Source organism: Agelaius tricolor, unplaced genomic scaffold (genome assembly GCF_023055355.1).
Source record: "Agelaius tricolor isolate 1412-34295 unplaced genomic scaffold, bAgeTri1.0.p SCAF_1, whole genome shotgun sequence".
NCBI classification, from domain to species: Eukaryota; Metazoa; Chordata; class Aves; order Passeriformes; family Icteridae; genus Agelaius; species Agelaius tricolor.
In genome coordinates this window covers 20,632,757-20,647,459 of record NW_027269261.1, presented here as the reverse complement: position 1 = coordinate 20,647,459, position 14,703 = coordinate 20,632,757, and the positions used below count along the sequence as shown (strand labels likewise).

Genomic DNA, 14,703 nt, shown 5'->3' with positions numbered 1-14,703 from the left:
AGGGCTGGCGCAGAGCCTGGCGCGGCTCGGTGAGGGGAGCCCGAGCCATCGCTCCCCACCTCCGCTGCTGGGGCAGCCGAGCAGCTACTCCCCAAAGCGGGAGGATTCGCGTTAAGAGCAGGGCCAGCCGGGCCTGCGGCAGCCCCGGGGCCGCTGTGAGCGCCGAGCAGGCTGGCAGCGCTGTGCCCGGCCATGGCAGCGGCCACACGCATCCGCTGCCCTGGCTTCGTGTGCTTCGCAAAGCCCGATCCTGCAAATCTCCATGAACGCTCCCACTAAATTCCGAGGGCATTTTCACGTGTGAGACTTAACTCGCCTGCAAAAGTATTCCTAGAACTAGGCCTCGTTTGAGCTATCCGTGGCAGCCTGAGTTTAACTGCCTCCTCATCTAAAAACCAGTTGTTACCCACACATTGCATCCCAAACTGCTGCAGCACCACCACACCACCTACTCCGTGACCGCAGAGCGTCCCAGCAGAGCCCTGAGACAAGTTTCCCTCTTCTGTGTTGCTTTTCACACCACCTATTATAATAACAGCAAGTTACAACATCACCAATGCACAGGTAACTAGTGCAGCAGAGTCTGTGAAGGGAATCATGTAGCAGGGCTGAAACTAAATTATTTTTTTTGCAACTGCCTCTGTTCAGCCTTAATATTAGCATTAATACTTTAATTTTCCTCATTTAAATACAATAAAAGGAAAAATTGCCTTTGCTTAATATTGTTACTACTCAGGTTTTGCAATTACAGTTTTTATAAGGTGATAAAGTCGGGGAGAAGTTAGTGTACACCTTTCCTGCTGCTGGGCTCAGTGCCCTCAGCAGCAGCTATGGTGGGATCACCTACTACAGCTGGGAAAAGAGTTGGGGAAGAAAGAAATCATTCTTGGAATATCCTACAGTCCAAGCGTCATTTTCAGAAGCCTGAAATTGAAAGCACTGGGTTGTAGGTTTTTTTCTTTTTAAATCCAAGCTACTCAGGATGCTTTCTGGCTTGGCTAGAAAGACAAGTTTGCTACACGTTTCTGTTCTGGAATCATTTTGAACTGCTTTTAGTCTGAATTCTTACCTGTCTTTACTGTCTCAGCAGAGCATATTACTGATACATGTTTTTGGTAGACTTGAAAAGCAGTGTGTACAGCTTGATTTTTGTCTGTGTTTCGCCATTCATTTTTAAGTGAAGCTCTTTTTATTGATGTTAGGAATTTGTTTGAAGGGGTGAAGGGTATGGCATAGCTACCCAAGATGCTACTTTAAATTGCACCCTACCTCAGCTTACAGAGATTTTTCATTGTGATTGTCACACTTTTAAAAGCACATGAGTTAATCAAATTGCTATTTTTGGAATGCACTTAAAGGAACATTAAAATGCATTAATTTCATTAAAATAAATGAGCAGATAGGTAACAAAACAAGTATCAGCCAAATAAGCAAGATCTCAACTATGAAGCCAAATCCAGCCCTAGTGAAATCATCTGAGTTGTGCTTGTCTACAGCACATTTAATTTGGCTTCTGCAGTCACACAGCTGACGCTTTATTTGGTTTTCAGAGGTGTGTATATTAAAAATGTGCGAGCCATGCTGCTTCTCCAGCATGATTAACCACTGAAGTGAAATTCACCTGGTTCCCATTTAGCTCTGATGTGCAGTGCTATCACACATGCAGTTTTTGGTGTGCATACACACCTGAGATGCAGAGAGGTATTCCCAGCCCCTGTGTCAGTCTAAGGGGTGTGAGTTGAGTCTGAAGTGAGGGTGTGCTCAGGTGGATTTCAGCAGAGGCTGTTCACAACCAGCTGCATATATATGCTCCAGTTAATAGGCTGTACTGGAGTCTGTGCTACCATCTTTCATTACTGCTGTTACTCATGCCAGTGAGAGTAAAGGAGGAGTTGGTGTGTCTGTAATCACATATTAATTTGCCATGTAGATATATCCTAAGAACCTCTCAGCCCAGGAAAATTATGCTGGAATAAGGTCGGATGTGAATGTAAAGCAGAACTGTGTTCAGTTTATTCATTCTGGAATGACCGAGTTGTTTCCTGGTTTCACTTAATCCACTTTCAAAGTGGATTAAGGTAATTCAAGAAACTGAATTCTTATGCTGGTGCAGGAGTTGTCTACACATGGGTTTAGTCGAACATAATTACTGCAGTGTACCTAATAAGTGTCTTGAAATAACTTTGTGTGTAGACGAGTCCAGAGTCCCACAGGTGAAAACAACAGAATTTAGTCATTTTGTATAACATGAAGTTAATTTAGCCCAACATTTGACCTACTTCTTCTCTCATGAAGCATATTTAATTCATTACAGGTTTTTCTTCTTCAACGAAATCCCCACAACAGAAATGTATTTATGATCAGTTTCAAGATAGCAATGCCTTGTGCACTCCACTAAAAATAAACAATTTAACCAGTATATACTCTAAATACGTTCTCAACTGCCCTAAAGAGGAGAAAAGGTTCTTTACTGGAAGAAATACCAGCTTCTCAATCATAAATATTTTGAATGGGTTGTTCCAAACAAAAGGTAAACAAACACCAAAGCTCTACTCTGCCCTCTGAGACATCCACGATCCATTTGACTGCATTCCATTCATAGCAATAGCACCCAGTCTGACTCAGCAATATTAGTTCCTGAATGAGGAACCTCACAGACTCACACAGAAGGGTTTGCAGAACAAGAGGGCCTTCAGGAGGCACCTTAAGAATGGAGAGCTAATTTATAGTTTGCTTACAGAGGTCTGAATCAGGGAGGAACTACCTAAAACCCAGGCAGGCTCTCTGCCTCTGCTCTGAATCCGGTGTATTGCATCACTGGCAATACAGGAAAGTGACTGAACTGATAATGAGAATGTATAAGGTGTTTTGTGACCTTGTGCCAAGCGCAAAGTTTGTCAAATGTCATTCAGCGTCATTCCATGCCACAGACATCCATGGAAGGGAGGTGACTCTCTAATGTGAATGAAGCCTCCTAAACTTTAAACTTAAGACTGTTTGTTGGTTTGCTTTTGTCAAAGGAGATGGCAGGGGGGAGGGGATGGAACCAAAAAAAACTAGATGAGGTAGAAATTATGTAAACTCTGGTAGTAAACAAGCCAATCTTTTAGAAGAAGCATAAATATAAAAGCCAAATGATACAAACTGCTGACCCTTTAAACATTGACATAGGAATAGCCATTAAAAGCTATGAAGATGAAAAAATCCAACTTCTACTTTGTGTCAAGGACTGCAATGTGTCACACATTACAGAGGGTAACCTGGAGTCTTCCCTTACACAGATAAAGTAGTCCCAGCTACTCTGTGTAACAGGCAAGGATGCCCACGGGATTCTCATTTTGTGATTACAAGCATGGCTTTGCCCTCCTGTGCTTGTCTTGGTTAAGGATATAGGGAATGGATTTCATCTACAACTCCCTTATGCCAAACCTGTTTATTTAATTAAGAATAATTCTGGTAAAAAAATAAGCATTGACTGAAGGAGGTAAACATGGACAAACATAAACAAGAAATCAAGTGCTTAAATTCTGTGGTGCTGAATGACTTTGACCATGGGTCTTGATATTAAGGCTCAAACATTAAGCCTGGTATTAAACTCAGATTGAAGGCAATGAGAGTTTTATAGGAGCATGCCTGATCTGAAATCCTGCTTGAATAAAAAAATGAATTGGATTATTGTGCACTCTGCTCCCACTGAGAGACCTCTGAGTGTTAGATCCATCTGCAGTGCTGGGGTATCCAGGCTCTCCCCCACTCCTGTCATTACAGGGGCATTACTCATCCAGAGGGGAAGGTGTCCTAAATCCCCAAGACGATTGGCACAGCACACGCAAGAGGAAATCTCACGCTCAGCCAATGCCAGGCAATGGAGGATCCTCTCTGGGAGTTGGTTAGTAGTGCCAATGTTTGATATTTGTCGTAACAACCACCGACTGTTTTGTTTTTTGTTCTAACAATGTGAATTATGCATTAAACATTAATACAAGTGAGTGTACTTTCTTTTGATCTTCAAGCATAATCATTTCTAATGAGAGCTTATACATGAGCATTGAAACAAATCCCTGAGTCATGCGAATTTACATTGGTTTTACTCTGTGGGAAAGATCCCACATGAGTTACTCATGTCTGTAAAACATAACATACTTAGAAGAAAAAAATGAGCTTGCATTTGTCTGTTGGAACATAAATATCTGCGTAGACATTTGGCTTGTGCCAAAGTCAGTAATGAAACATTAAATGAAACATTAAAAAGTTAATTTATCAGAGATCAGGATTCAGGGTGGGGCCCTTAACTAATGTGAGATCCAAGTCTACTCAGAATAAGGTCACCTCTTAGTTTCTCCCATCTGGCTTCTTAAAAGAGTTGAGTCTAGTATCAGAGGAATTTGAACTAGCTCTAAGTAAAAGGATCAGAATTTGGCTTGCTTGATAGAGATAAAAGTTGCCAAACTGCCATCACCAAGTTATAATATGCCAATCCATGGCAGGCAAACTGTGCAGTGCTAAGTGGCACCTCTCCAAATGCCCTTGACAGCCAGTGCAGGCCAGACCCACTGTAGAACCTGCTTGGCCATGTTTAATATCTGCACTTCTTAAAACAACAGTCACAAATGGTGCATTCCATAAAAACATAAACACTGTGGATTGTGCAACTGCCAAGACAGTTATTTAAAATGCAAACAGAATTTAAGCCCTTTCCCCTTTGACACACTGCACAAATATTAAACCAACAAGCGATTAACAGTCTGCACTAAAGCAGCCATGCCGCATGTGCAAGGGACAGGCAGCACACTGGGGAAAGTGTACGTGATGGGCCCCACTCCTGGGGCTGCAGGTACTCACTACAAGATTTCCAGAATGCCTCTTGCTTTTCCAAACAGATCTCAATGCCAAAGGTTGCAGGAGGTGGCTGTCAGGAAGGTATTATGTTTAATGGCAGATAAGTTCTATCTATGATTAAGGTCATATCTCAGGAATTCTCAAAAGCCCATTAATGTATTTTATTCTTAATGTGTAAGTGCTAAAGGAGTCCTGGAAGCCAGAAATCCAGGATTACCCCACATAATTCAATGTTTTCACAGGAGGCTACAGTCATGCTCTCTGCTGCTTCCCTTCTCTTGTCTGAATAACCTTAAATACTGATGGTACATCTTCAAAAGGAGAGTGGAAGCAGCCTATGCATAGAATGAATAGTTTATAGACTGGAAGAAGAGCAAACACAAAACCCTTCATCCCTGAACTTGAATTCTCCAAGTGTTCTTTTTTATATAATGACAGAGGAACTGATATTATTGCAGTAGAGAAGAAAGCATCCAAGACACTCCATTATGGAACCCCAACACTGTTTGTATTCATTATCTTCCCTGAGGTTGCACGGCTTCACCTGGCACGTTAAGTTAAAAGATGGATAGGTCAATATTGGGTCTTAAATAATTTTGGATGGAAGGACCTCAACTGCCTCTAGACCCTGCTTGAAGCCCATTGACATTATCCAGCTTTAAGAGTTCAGTGAGTCTTCTGACTTTTCAGAATGCGTCAGTACATCCCCAGGCACACACAAAGAGCTGTGCTTGCAAAGATGGGATAGATACAGGTAGAAAATGGTGTACAGGAGCATATAGGGAGGCCTCTCTAAGCATCAGCCGGGGTGACAAAGCATGCTGGCCCATGGGTTCCCAGGCTGTATTCACAGCCCTGGAATGCCTGCTGGAAACACTCCCCTGTAATTTAGCTCATTTGGTGTGCATTAAGGATGCTCATTTCTAGACCCCTGAGTGAAATGTGATACTGAACTCATTCTTCCTCTTACACCAGCAGGCCTCAGCAGATGGCCAAGAGGCCGATGAGAAGGAGGGAACACCAGTTTTAATCCAGTTGTTCATGATGGAAAACTATGAGAAAAGTGAAAAGATCTTATTCCACAGACCAAGGCATTTACTTATATTTAGCTGCCTAACCTCAGTCAGATCCCTGAATTTCATTACTCTATGTGAATGTTATGGTATGGTCTTATTTGGTAATTACCTGGTCAGAGCCACAGACAAGAAACAAGATATGCAACCAGTGAAAGCCCGGTGGAGGCATACCAATTTACACCAGCTGAGAATCCAATCTTCAATTTCAAATTAAAAAATTGAGAAGTTGCATTTTTCCATGGCATTTTAGTCATATTATACAGAGGGGGGAAAAAACCAAAAAAATAAAAAAGAAAGTTGTAGCTGTTTATATAACCAGGACAGCAGCACAACCAGTGTGAAATCTTTAACAATGAAAGTCTACATCCAAATTATTGGGTATTTCAGTGTTGGTGCCATTTGGATTACTGCTTAACTTTAGGGCAGCAAGGTAAGCTCATTTTCTTGCCTCTGTCTTTTCAGCCACCATTAGGGCTCCCTTCCCATCCTCCAGGGAGAGGGAGAGAAGTTACACAATGGGTGTTTTTCCATGGGCGGATGTCTAAATGTGAAGGAAACAATTGAATTTTAATGACAATTTTGAGACTCTTGAAGTTAATTTCTGGGCAGTGCAGAAATTAGTGGGGCTTGCTGCTGCCAAGAGCTGCATGTCCTCCTCTCCTTCTGATGTTAGTAGGATTACAGGTCTCAGATTTTGGCAGAAATAACTCCCAAAATAGTAGGTCCTTCTCTCAAAAGGGAGAGCAAGAGACCTGCGGCTGTCAGACCCAACTACGTGTCAGTGCAGAGCAATGGCTTCAAAAAACAGGGTAACTGCACCAGATTTATACTGCCAGAGATGTGTTCTCATTAGGTATTTACAGCATTATCCAGGGTGGAATGGTAAATTTGTTAGGTGCTGCACAAAACATTTAACCGGAAAAAGTTCCTGCATCCAAAAGCATGACAAAAATGATTGAGGAAGGAGAGTGGCAAACAATGGGATATCCTGGGGAAAAAAAGTGCACCAGTGATTGCAGTAAAGGCAGCCAGCTATGAAGGCTTTTCCTACACACAAGGTAACAATAATTCTGCCAAGGAGGCAAGTTACTTCCTTTTTAGCTATGCTATTTCCACTGCATTACTGAATCATGGTTTGTTAATAGCTTACAAACATTAAGTTTAAAAAGGTTTAGGAACTTTGTCATACCTAAGGCAATACGTACCAATTTATCAATTTCTATAAAAATACATAATCCAATAGGTTTTGGGGTTGTGATTGTCAGGATGGGGTTTTTTAATGCCTTTAATAAAGAAGGGATAATTTTGGTCTTGTTTTTGTCTTCTTAGAAGATTCAGAAAGGAATATAATGGGTAGTCCCAAAATCTGTATGTATCTAATTGTTGATAGCAAACTAGAAAATAAAAGATGCTTCAAAATAGTGCCAGTCATTTAATCTGCTCTGTAGTTGGATGATAGAATGTCAAGCATTTTCACCAAAAGCATTGGTGAGCCACTACAGACAACTGTCTTTTCAATTTTGGGCTATGCAATTATAGCCCCAAACAGGTCATGGAAGGGTTCAGCCTTCCCCATGTTACCCCTCTGGTCAGATGGCAGCTCCAGCCAAAAGGAAAGAAGAAAAGAGGACATCTATAGCCACCTGGCAGTGCCTTTTTGCACAGCAAAAAGCAGGCAGGGGAGGAGGGACCTGGTACCCAGCCAGGTGTGGCAGCACTTAGAAGCCAGGCTGCCAAGCTGGAGCTCATCCTCTGAATGGGATTCTGCAGGGGGAGGCACAGAGAAGGTAACATTGGGGAACTGCTTCCCTTGCAAAGATCTTGTGTCCCCATTTACCCTCTCCCATGAGATGGCCAAACATGCCTCTTATTTGGCAGAAAGTGTTCAGCCTGGTATTGAATATGTTACTGTGTCCACCCGTCTGCTACACAGAGTACAGAAAACATCATTCAGTTACAGGAGAATTAAAAGAAGCATTAGGGAGACTCACATTACTGACTGATACCAAACCATTTTTTCCTAACACCATTTTTTATATACTGTACCCAGAGTTTAGCTGTGTCCATTATTTCCTTCTACTCACTTATTTCTCCAAAGGTGATTTTCCTAAGATCAAATTTCTGGACTGTACTATTGGATACTATGGTATAGTTCATTGCTCTAGAACAATTTCACTGGTTTAGAAACTCCGCCATAATGTTTTGCCACTAGATTGCTGCTGAGAAGTAGAGGCACTGGCTCACAAACACCCCTTCCAAGTCCTTATGGAGCCCTCCCAAGAACCTGTGTTACACTTACCAGGCTTGCATGCACAGCTAAGTCTCTGTGCCCCTGCTCTGAACACTTGGGACACGGGTGCTCAGTTAAGACTACAGAAAAAGGAAAAACATGGCCACGATCAACAGTCAATCATTTTAATGGCTGTTAATGTAAAAACATATTCCTAACCTTACTTACTACTAGCCAGGTGTATGGTAGGAAACATGGTTTTTCATGAACCAATTTATTTTTTCTTTTTAACTTTTTTGTATGAGCAATGATTTTTGAGAGATTGGTGTAGTAATGTTCAGTTGTTATGAGACTGCTGCTTCACACTTCTACCTGTGCAGATGGGATATCACATTTTTGTCTAAGTTACAAGACCACTCAGAGTTAACATCCATAAACAGTTTCCTCTATTCCAGCAGTAGTTGCCATTGCTCAGAACAACTCTTTAGGTACAAGTTTAATAGAAATGGCCCTTCACTATTTTCCACTACAGCTCAGGTTTTCTGCCTCATCTTTTGTGCTGCTGTGAGCATGTACAAAATGGGATGCCAGTTTTCATCCCCCTGCCCTCAGTCCAAGAAGTGCTATGCAAGAGTAATTCCATCTGATTTCACATATTTCTGCTCTTGCACTTAGAAATACAGGAGTTAGCAGTCAAGAAGTTCTTTGGGTACTGGAAAGATTAACATGTCTTTCAATCCTCATACAGGTGACCACAAGGTACAGGCTTTATAGACATTTGATGAATGAAGGGTTGACACTAAATGAAAGCGTGGCACAAAGCTCTAGAGGAAATCATTGCAACAAGATTTTGGGAGTTTGTGAAGGCACCGTGAAATGAACACACTTTATGAGGCTACAGCATGTGTGTAGAAGGTATATGCAACCTGCTCTGTATTCCTAAAATGATCACCAACATATCACTGGGAACTTGGGCTTCTGAGAGTCATTTCTCTCTCTGTGCCTCAGTTCCCTTATATGAAAGTCAGGATTATGTCTTTGGTGCCCCTTGGATGAACAGAACAAGTTCACCTCTTAAATGTCAAGTGTTACAATGAATCACAGGTTTACCATGTCTTTTTCTGCCTAACCATTTAAAACTAATAATATCAAAATAAGCTGCTCAAAATTTATTAAAGATTGCAGTCTGAAGTCCCAGACTGTGGAACATGAATCTCAGTGATTTCAGTGTGATGGATGGATGTGATGCCAGCCTCAGAGATAAGAATTAGCTTCAATGTGATTTGAAAGATCCCAGAAATCCAGGGACAAATGATTTGTTCTGCATTTTGTGTTAGATCAGGAAAGATCTATGCCAGTCCCAACATAGAGTCTGTTGTTCCCTTCCACTTTGAATATTTTCCTATGAATGCTGCTTGCTGCCTAACAAACTATCAAAAAAACTTCAGACCCCAGCATTCATTCTATGGTTGAATTTATTGTGTTTTCCCTCTTAAAGAATTTTTATTTTTAAATATTGATGAAAAATTATTTGCCAGGTAATCAGTGAAGGAACTGAGATACAATCCAGTCATTATAGTCACTCTCACTTACATGGCTCTACTACAGGTGATCCTTTCTTACATAAATGCACTTATGCTTAAGGAAGGTTAGATGCTACATTTTCAGTAATTTCTTTCTTCTACCAAGACAGATAACATTGGATACATAAAGTTCCTCTTTTATGTGACACTTCCTTTAAAGCAAGTTTGTCCCCTTGAGTAAATTTTTCCGTGGCTGTAATGTGACATATATACACACACACACATCTGTATCTGTCATAGATATCTACATTTATATATCACACTTACTCCACTGCAAGATGTTATTACAGATTGGAAAAACAAAAAGGACAAATTTCTCTACTCAGTGTTTAAGAGTAGTTGGTATCACTGAATTTAGAAGTGTGAATTCCTTTTTTTTTTTTGCACCTGAATACACCACCCGCCCCAGCAGCACCTGATGTCAGCAGCAGTTCATGTATGTGTGCAGCTGCAAAATCTTTTGATATCCAGGTGCCACTGGAAACCATCACTGGACTACAGTATTTTTTTCTGACATATGTAAAAGATTCAATCAGCCTAAAAGTATTAAACACTTTCTACAAAGACATGTTATAAAGAACTCCAAGTGTCTTTTGAAAAAGGAGGAGTTGCTACCCTGTATCCTACTCTAATGCATACTACTTCCAACATTTTTCAAGTAGGTGAGATGAATATGGAGGGAGGAGGGAAGAAAATTATTCAGAGAAAATTCAAGTTAGAAAGAGAAAAAAAATTCTGATTTATAGTTCAGAGATCTGTGCTATTTTAATTCCTCATTTAAAGAACTATTTTAAATTATAAATTGCAAGCCTATTGCAGATATCTTGCTCTTTTTGTGTGAATACAAAAATATGAAAGAATACAGTAAAAAATATATTAAATAGTGATTTAATTTGTTCAGAAAGCACTGAGTGATAAGCATCTGCATGGAATTACATAGCTCAGTTCTACTTGAAAATTCTCCTAACTGGAAGAAAACATGCAAAATCCTCACCCATTTTAACAGCCGTCATAAATGGATGTTAAACTTAGCAGCAACAGTTCATTGGCAGCTTCCCAAGACTGGCATCAATGTAAGAATTTGTATTTGATATGAATGGGAAAAAAATTATTTTTAGTGCTTATTTGAATGAAGGTTTGAAATAGTTAAACGCAATACACGAAAGATGCCACTCACAGACATGGTAACTATTTCAGGGGAGAGGGAGGAGGGCAAACTTCCCACTGCATGATGAAAAATAGGAAAGTACTAAGTAGAAATAGTTCAAGAAATTAAGGCCTGGAACAACAGCTTTCAACAAAGAAGATTATGTCAGTTCTGTGTATTCCTGCACAAGAAAACCAAAGTGCTGGCTGGGATTTCTGAGCATTTCCACAACCCAAACAGTAAGAGGAAGCGATTCAAAGTCAAGAGTTTCAGTGTTAACTGCAATGAAAACAGATCAAAGCCTTTATCTTAATCAGTTACTTAGAATGAACTGATACTGATTTATCATCTTTTCTCCCTCTGTGTTTAGAGCCAGAGTCACACATTACTGCTGTGTTTTCAAAGTCCCACACATGAACAATAACACGCAATTCTTGCAAATATTTTGAGGGAAGGGATTGCCTGTATTTTGCCAGTGCTGTACTTCAGGGTCATGAGTCAGTAAGAAAATATGGAGAAATATTTATTTTTGTGCTTTGAATAAGAAGTCTTTTGTGACAGAATATAAAAGTGGGGGAGTAGTTTCTAAGTTTATTATTACTACTCTATTTATTAAGAATGACAAACTTTGAAACAGTTGAAATACTTAGATGGAAACATGCCATTATCTCCAGTATTTCCTGCAAATGTTCAGTCAACATCCTAATTGTACTCCTGTCCTATATGATGAAATGAGCTCCAGCTCTCTCCATGCATGACATAGCAGTAAGAAAAAAGAAAAAATCTAAATGCGATTTATTCAGCAACTGAATCTTAGCCAAAATGAACTAATATTTACTATGGTTAGAGGTAATTTTACATATATAGTAAGCACATAAGGCACTTGTAACATTTGAAAGCCTGAGATTTGCATTATCTGGTAAGCTCTTCTAATTTTTTTAGGTATATATCAACAGAATTAAACACAGGCATTTACAGGAAAAAAAATTAGTTTTGCTAAGGCTGAGATAAGCAAATAAAAGAAAATAAATACAATGTTAAAGTTCCTAATGATCTATTCTCAACAAAATTCTTACAGTAATGTGCTCTCCTTTCCTTTCTAGAAATATGTAATTCTCTGCAGGGATGTCAAGGGGACCATTCTCTCAATTTTCCTAGCAAGCCAACATCTGCTAAATGCAGCATGACATGCTGTTTACCTTTCTTGTAAACTTGAGGCTTTTCCATTTAAGAACTGTATAAATGAATCAGTATTCATTCACACCTATGCCTAGAAGTATCCATTACAAAGCAGAGAGTGCTCATTTTTAATCTCCTCCTTATTCTGATTTTATGCCACATTCCTTTGCACTGATGTTGTTTGGAATTGCCCTACATATATTAACAAATGCAAGGAAAGTAAAACCAAAAATAATGGTGATGTTCCCCTCATTTTCTGTATTTCTTGACAAAGGTGATAAAAATGCAGAGGTAAAAAGTCTTGCCTTATATCTCCTTTAAACTCAGTAGTTTAACAAATAGCTACAAAGGAGAAGTATTGTCCTCTGCTCCAAAAACCAAGATGACAAAATCCCAGGCTATATATTTAGATTTGCCTTCTAAAATCTTGTGCAATATTTAGTAACTTGTATTTGATGGCAGAATTTCCAAGGGAAATAGTAGGGGGTTGTCTGTTTTGTTGTTTTGTTTTGATTTTTTAAAACGTATATACATTTCTCATCTGCTGAAAGGAAATCTACCTGCATCAGCAAAAAGCACAGGTGAAAAGACAAATTAACAGGAAAAATGCAACCACCCTTTCTTTAGTGAATGCCTTTGAATCAAAGTAATTTTTCTCATGCTGCAGAAACCCTCTATTTGAACGAGCACCCACTAACATCACTTGTCCCTCTAATTGTCATCATTACTTAGACAGAAGCAGCCTTTGTTGATCACACAGAGCATTCTCTAAAATCCACTTTTCCAATTAGGTTTTTATTCTTTTTTTTCTGCTTTTATTTAGTTTTGAGCAGAATTACATCTGTACTTGGGTTAACTTGTGGCAGTAAGGCATTTGCAGAAGCCGTTGCTCTCAGTAACATTGGCTATTACTGATTACAGCATTGCTCAAGGCAGATTCCTTGTTCTAAATGGCATTGAACATTTTTACCTGGATATTGCAACACCACATTATGAGCGCTGGGATATAAACAGAACAGTAAGCAGTGCTGCTGGCCTCAGGATTTAAACAATAAGTCAGGAGACTTGTGTGTGGAGACACAGCTAGAAAATCGAGCGACCACCAAAGTAGCTGATGCAATGTCTGTATCATTCTCTAATTTGCTACTGACCAATTATTACATTCAACTCTGAATCACAGTCCTAAATAATAAAGGTCAGAGTTTTCATGGACATTTTCTGCATTTGAGTCGCCACCTTGAAATAGCTAAAGCTGTGTCTTACAGCTGCAAGGTTCCCAAATTTCTCACTGGGATTTTATTCTCTCAATGTCAGAGAAAACAAGGCCCCACATCACCTCAAATTAAACCCCATTTCATTGGAAAAATGGGTTTAACCTCTGCCAAAAGGATGGGCTTATCCCTAAAATGTATTCACATTTAAAAAATCCCGGTCTAGAACATTTGTTTAGTTGACCCCAATCTGATCTCACCCCATTTCTCAACTTTGTTAAGTACCAGAAAAAAAAAGTTATACAAATTCTGGAAATTTTGCACATCATAATAAACATTCGTGACATTTTTACGTATTACAAAACTACTGTAAATGTAAAATTTTCTTAAATAATTTTATAGAAACTCTACCTATGTAAAACCAGCAAGTATATTTTCTTAAATAATTCTATAGAATCTCTACCTATGTAAAACCAGCAAATATTTGTGGACATTCTCATGATTACAAGAATTAGATTCATGCAGCTTTTCAGCAAATGCTGAAGTGCTACAATCGTCCATGATATCCTTGGATATAAAGGTGGGAGCACAGCAGCACTGTTAGGGAAGCGTGCTGGAGTTGAGGATGCTGACCTGGCTCTGTCACCTGCTGTGACCTACTCCAGTGCACCATATCAAAACTTCCTTTTTCACATCAGCTTTCCTAATACCTAGCTCACCCATATAAAGTGTTTTCCTACTTTCATGTATCAGGAGGAGAGATAGGAATCCTGTGATAACAGATATTTGTGAAGTGTTTTGGGATTTCTTAGTGCAAGGCAAAGTAAGCTTGTAGTTCTCTATCATTTAATAATGATTAGTAAAGACGAGATAAGACTACTCCACATTGTACCAAATAAAGGAGTTTTCCTTTTCCAAGGAAGTTTTGGTATTATTGCCACTACTGAACCATGTTGCAATTTCCTATTAACCACATTAAACCTGTCTTTTAAGCTGTGATGCTGCTCTGTGAAGACAGTCCATCTACTTTGAAATTAAGCCCCAACTTGTTTAACTCCTGACAACACTTGACCAGAGCCCTATCAAGCAAACACGAAAAACAGCAAAAAAAAAGTGACGGAGACAAAGCCATTCTAAGATTGTGCATCCCAAACCAATATGTGTTCCCTAAAATCTAGCATTCAGAAAACCTTAATCTCTGTTACCTACTGCCTCATCTCATTACATGTTCACCAATCACTATTATTTTCTTCCCTTTCCCACCAGAAAAGATGTTTGTTCCCCAAAACGCATTTAAATGGCGAAGGAGGTGCCCGGTCCCTTGGTGCTGTGGCCGCAGGAGCTTCTTCTGCCTCAGCATCACTGCGAGCACGGTCCGGCACCAGCACCCCACACCGACCCCTTGCTCAAGCAGACAAGCGGGATTCGGGGAATAGCT

General features: G+C 39.8%; 1 long non-coding RNA gene across 1 annotated transcript; it reads left to right on the top strand.

Annotated features, from left to right (window-relative positions):
- The first annotated feature begins 182 nt into the window (after positions 1-182).
- Positions 183-14,183, top strand: LOC139589577 (uncharacterized). Its single transcript, XR_011679059.1, has 2 exons — positions 183-564; positions 3,769-14,183. It is a non-coding gene; the product is annotated as an uncharacterized lncRNA (long non-coding RNA).
- The last annotated feature ends 520 nt before the right edge of the window (positions 14,184-14,703 follow it).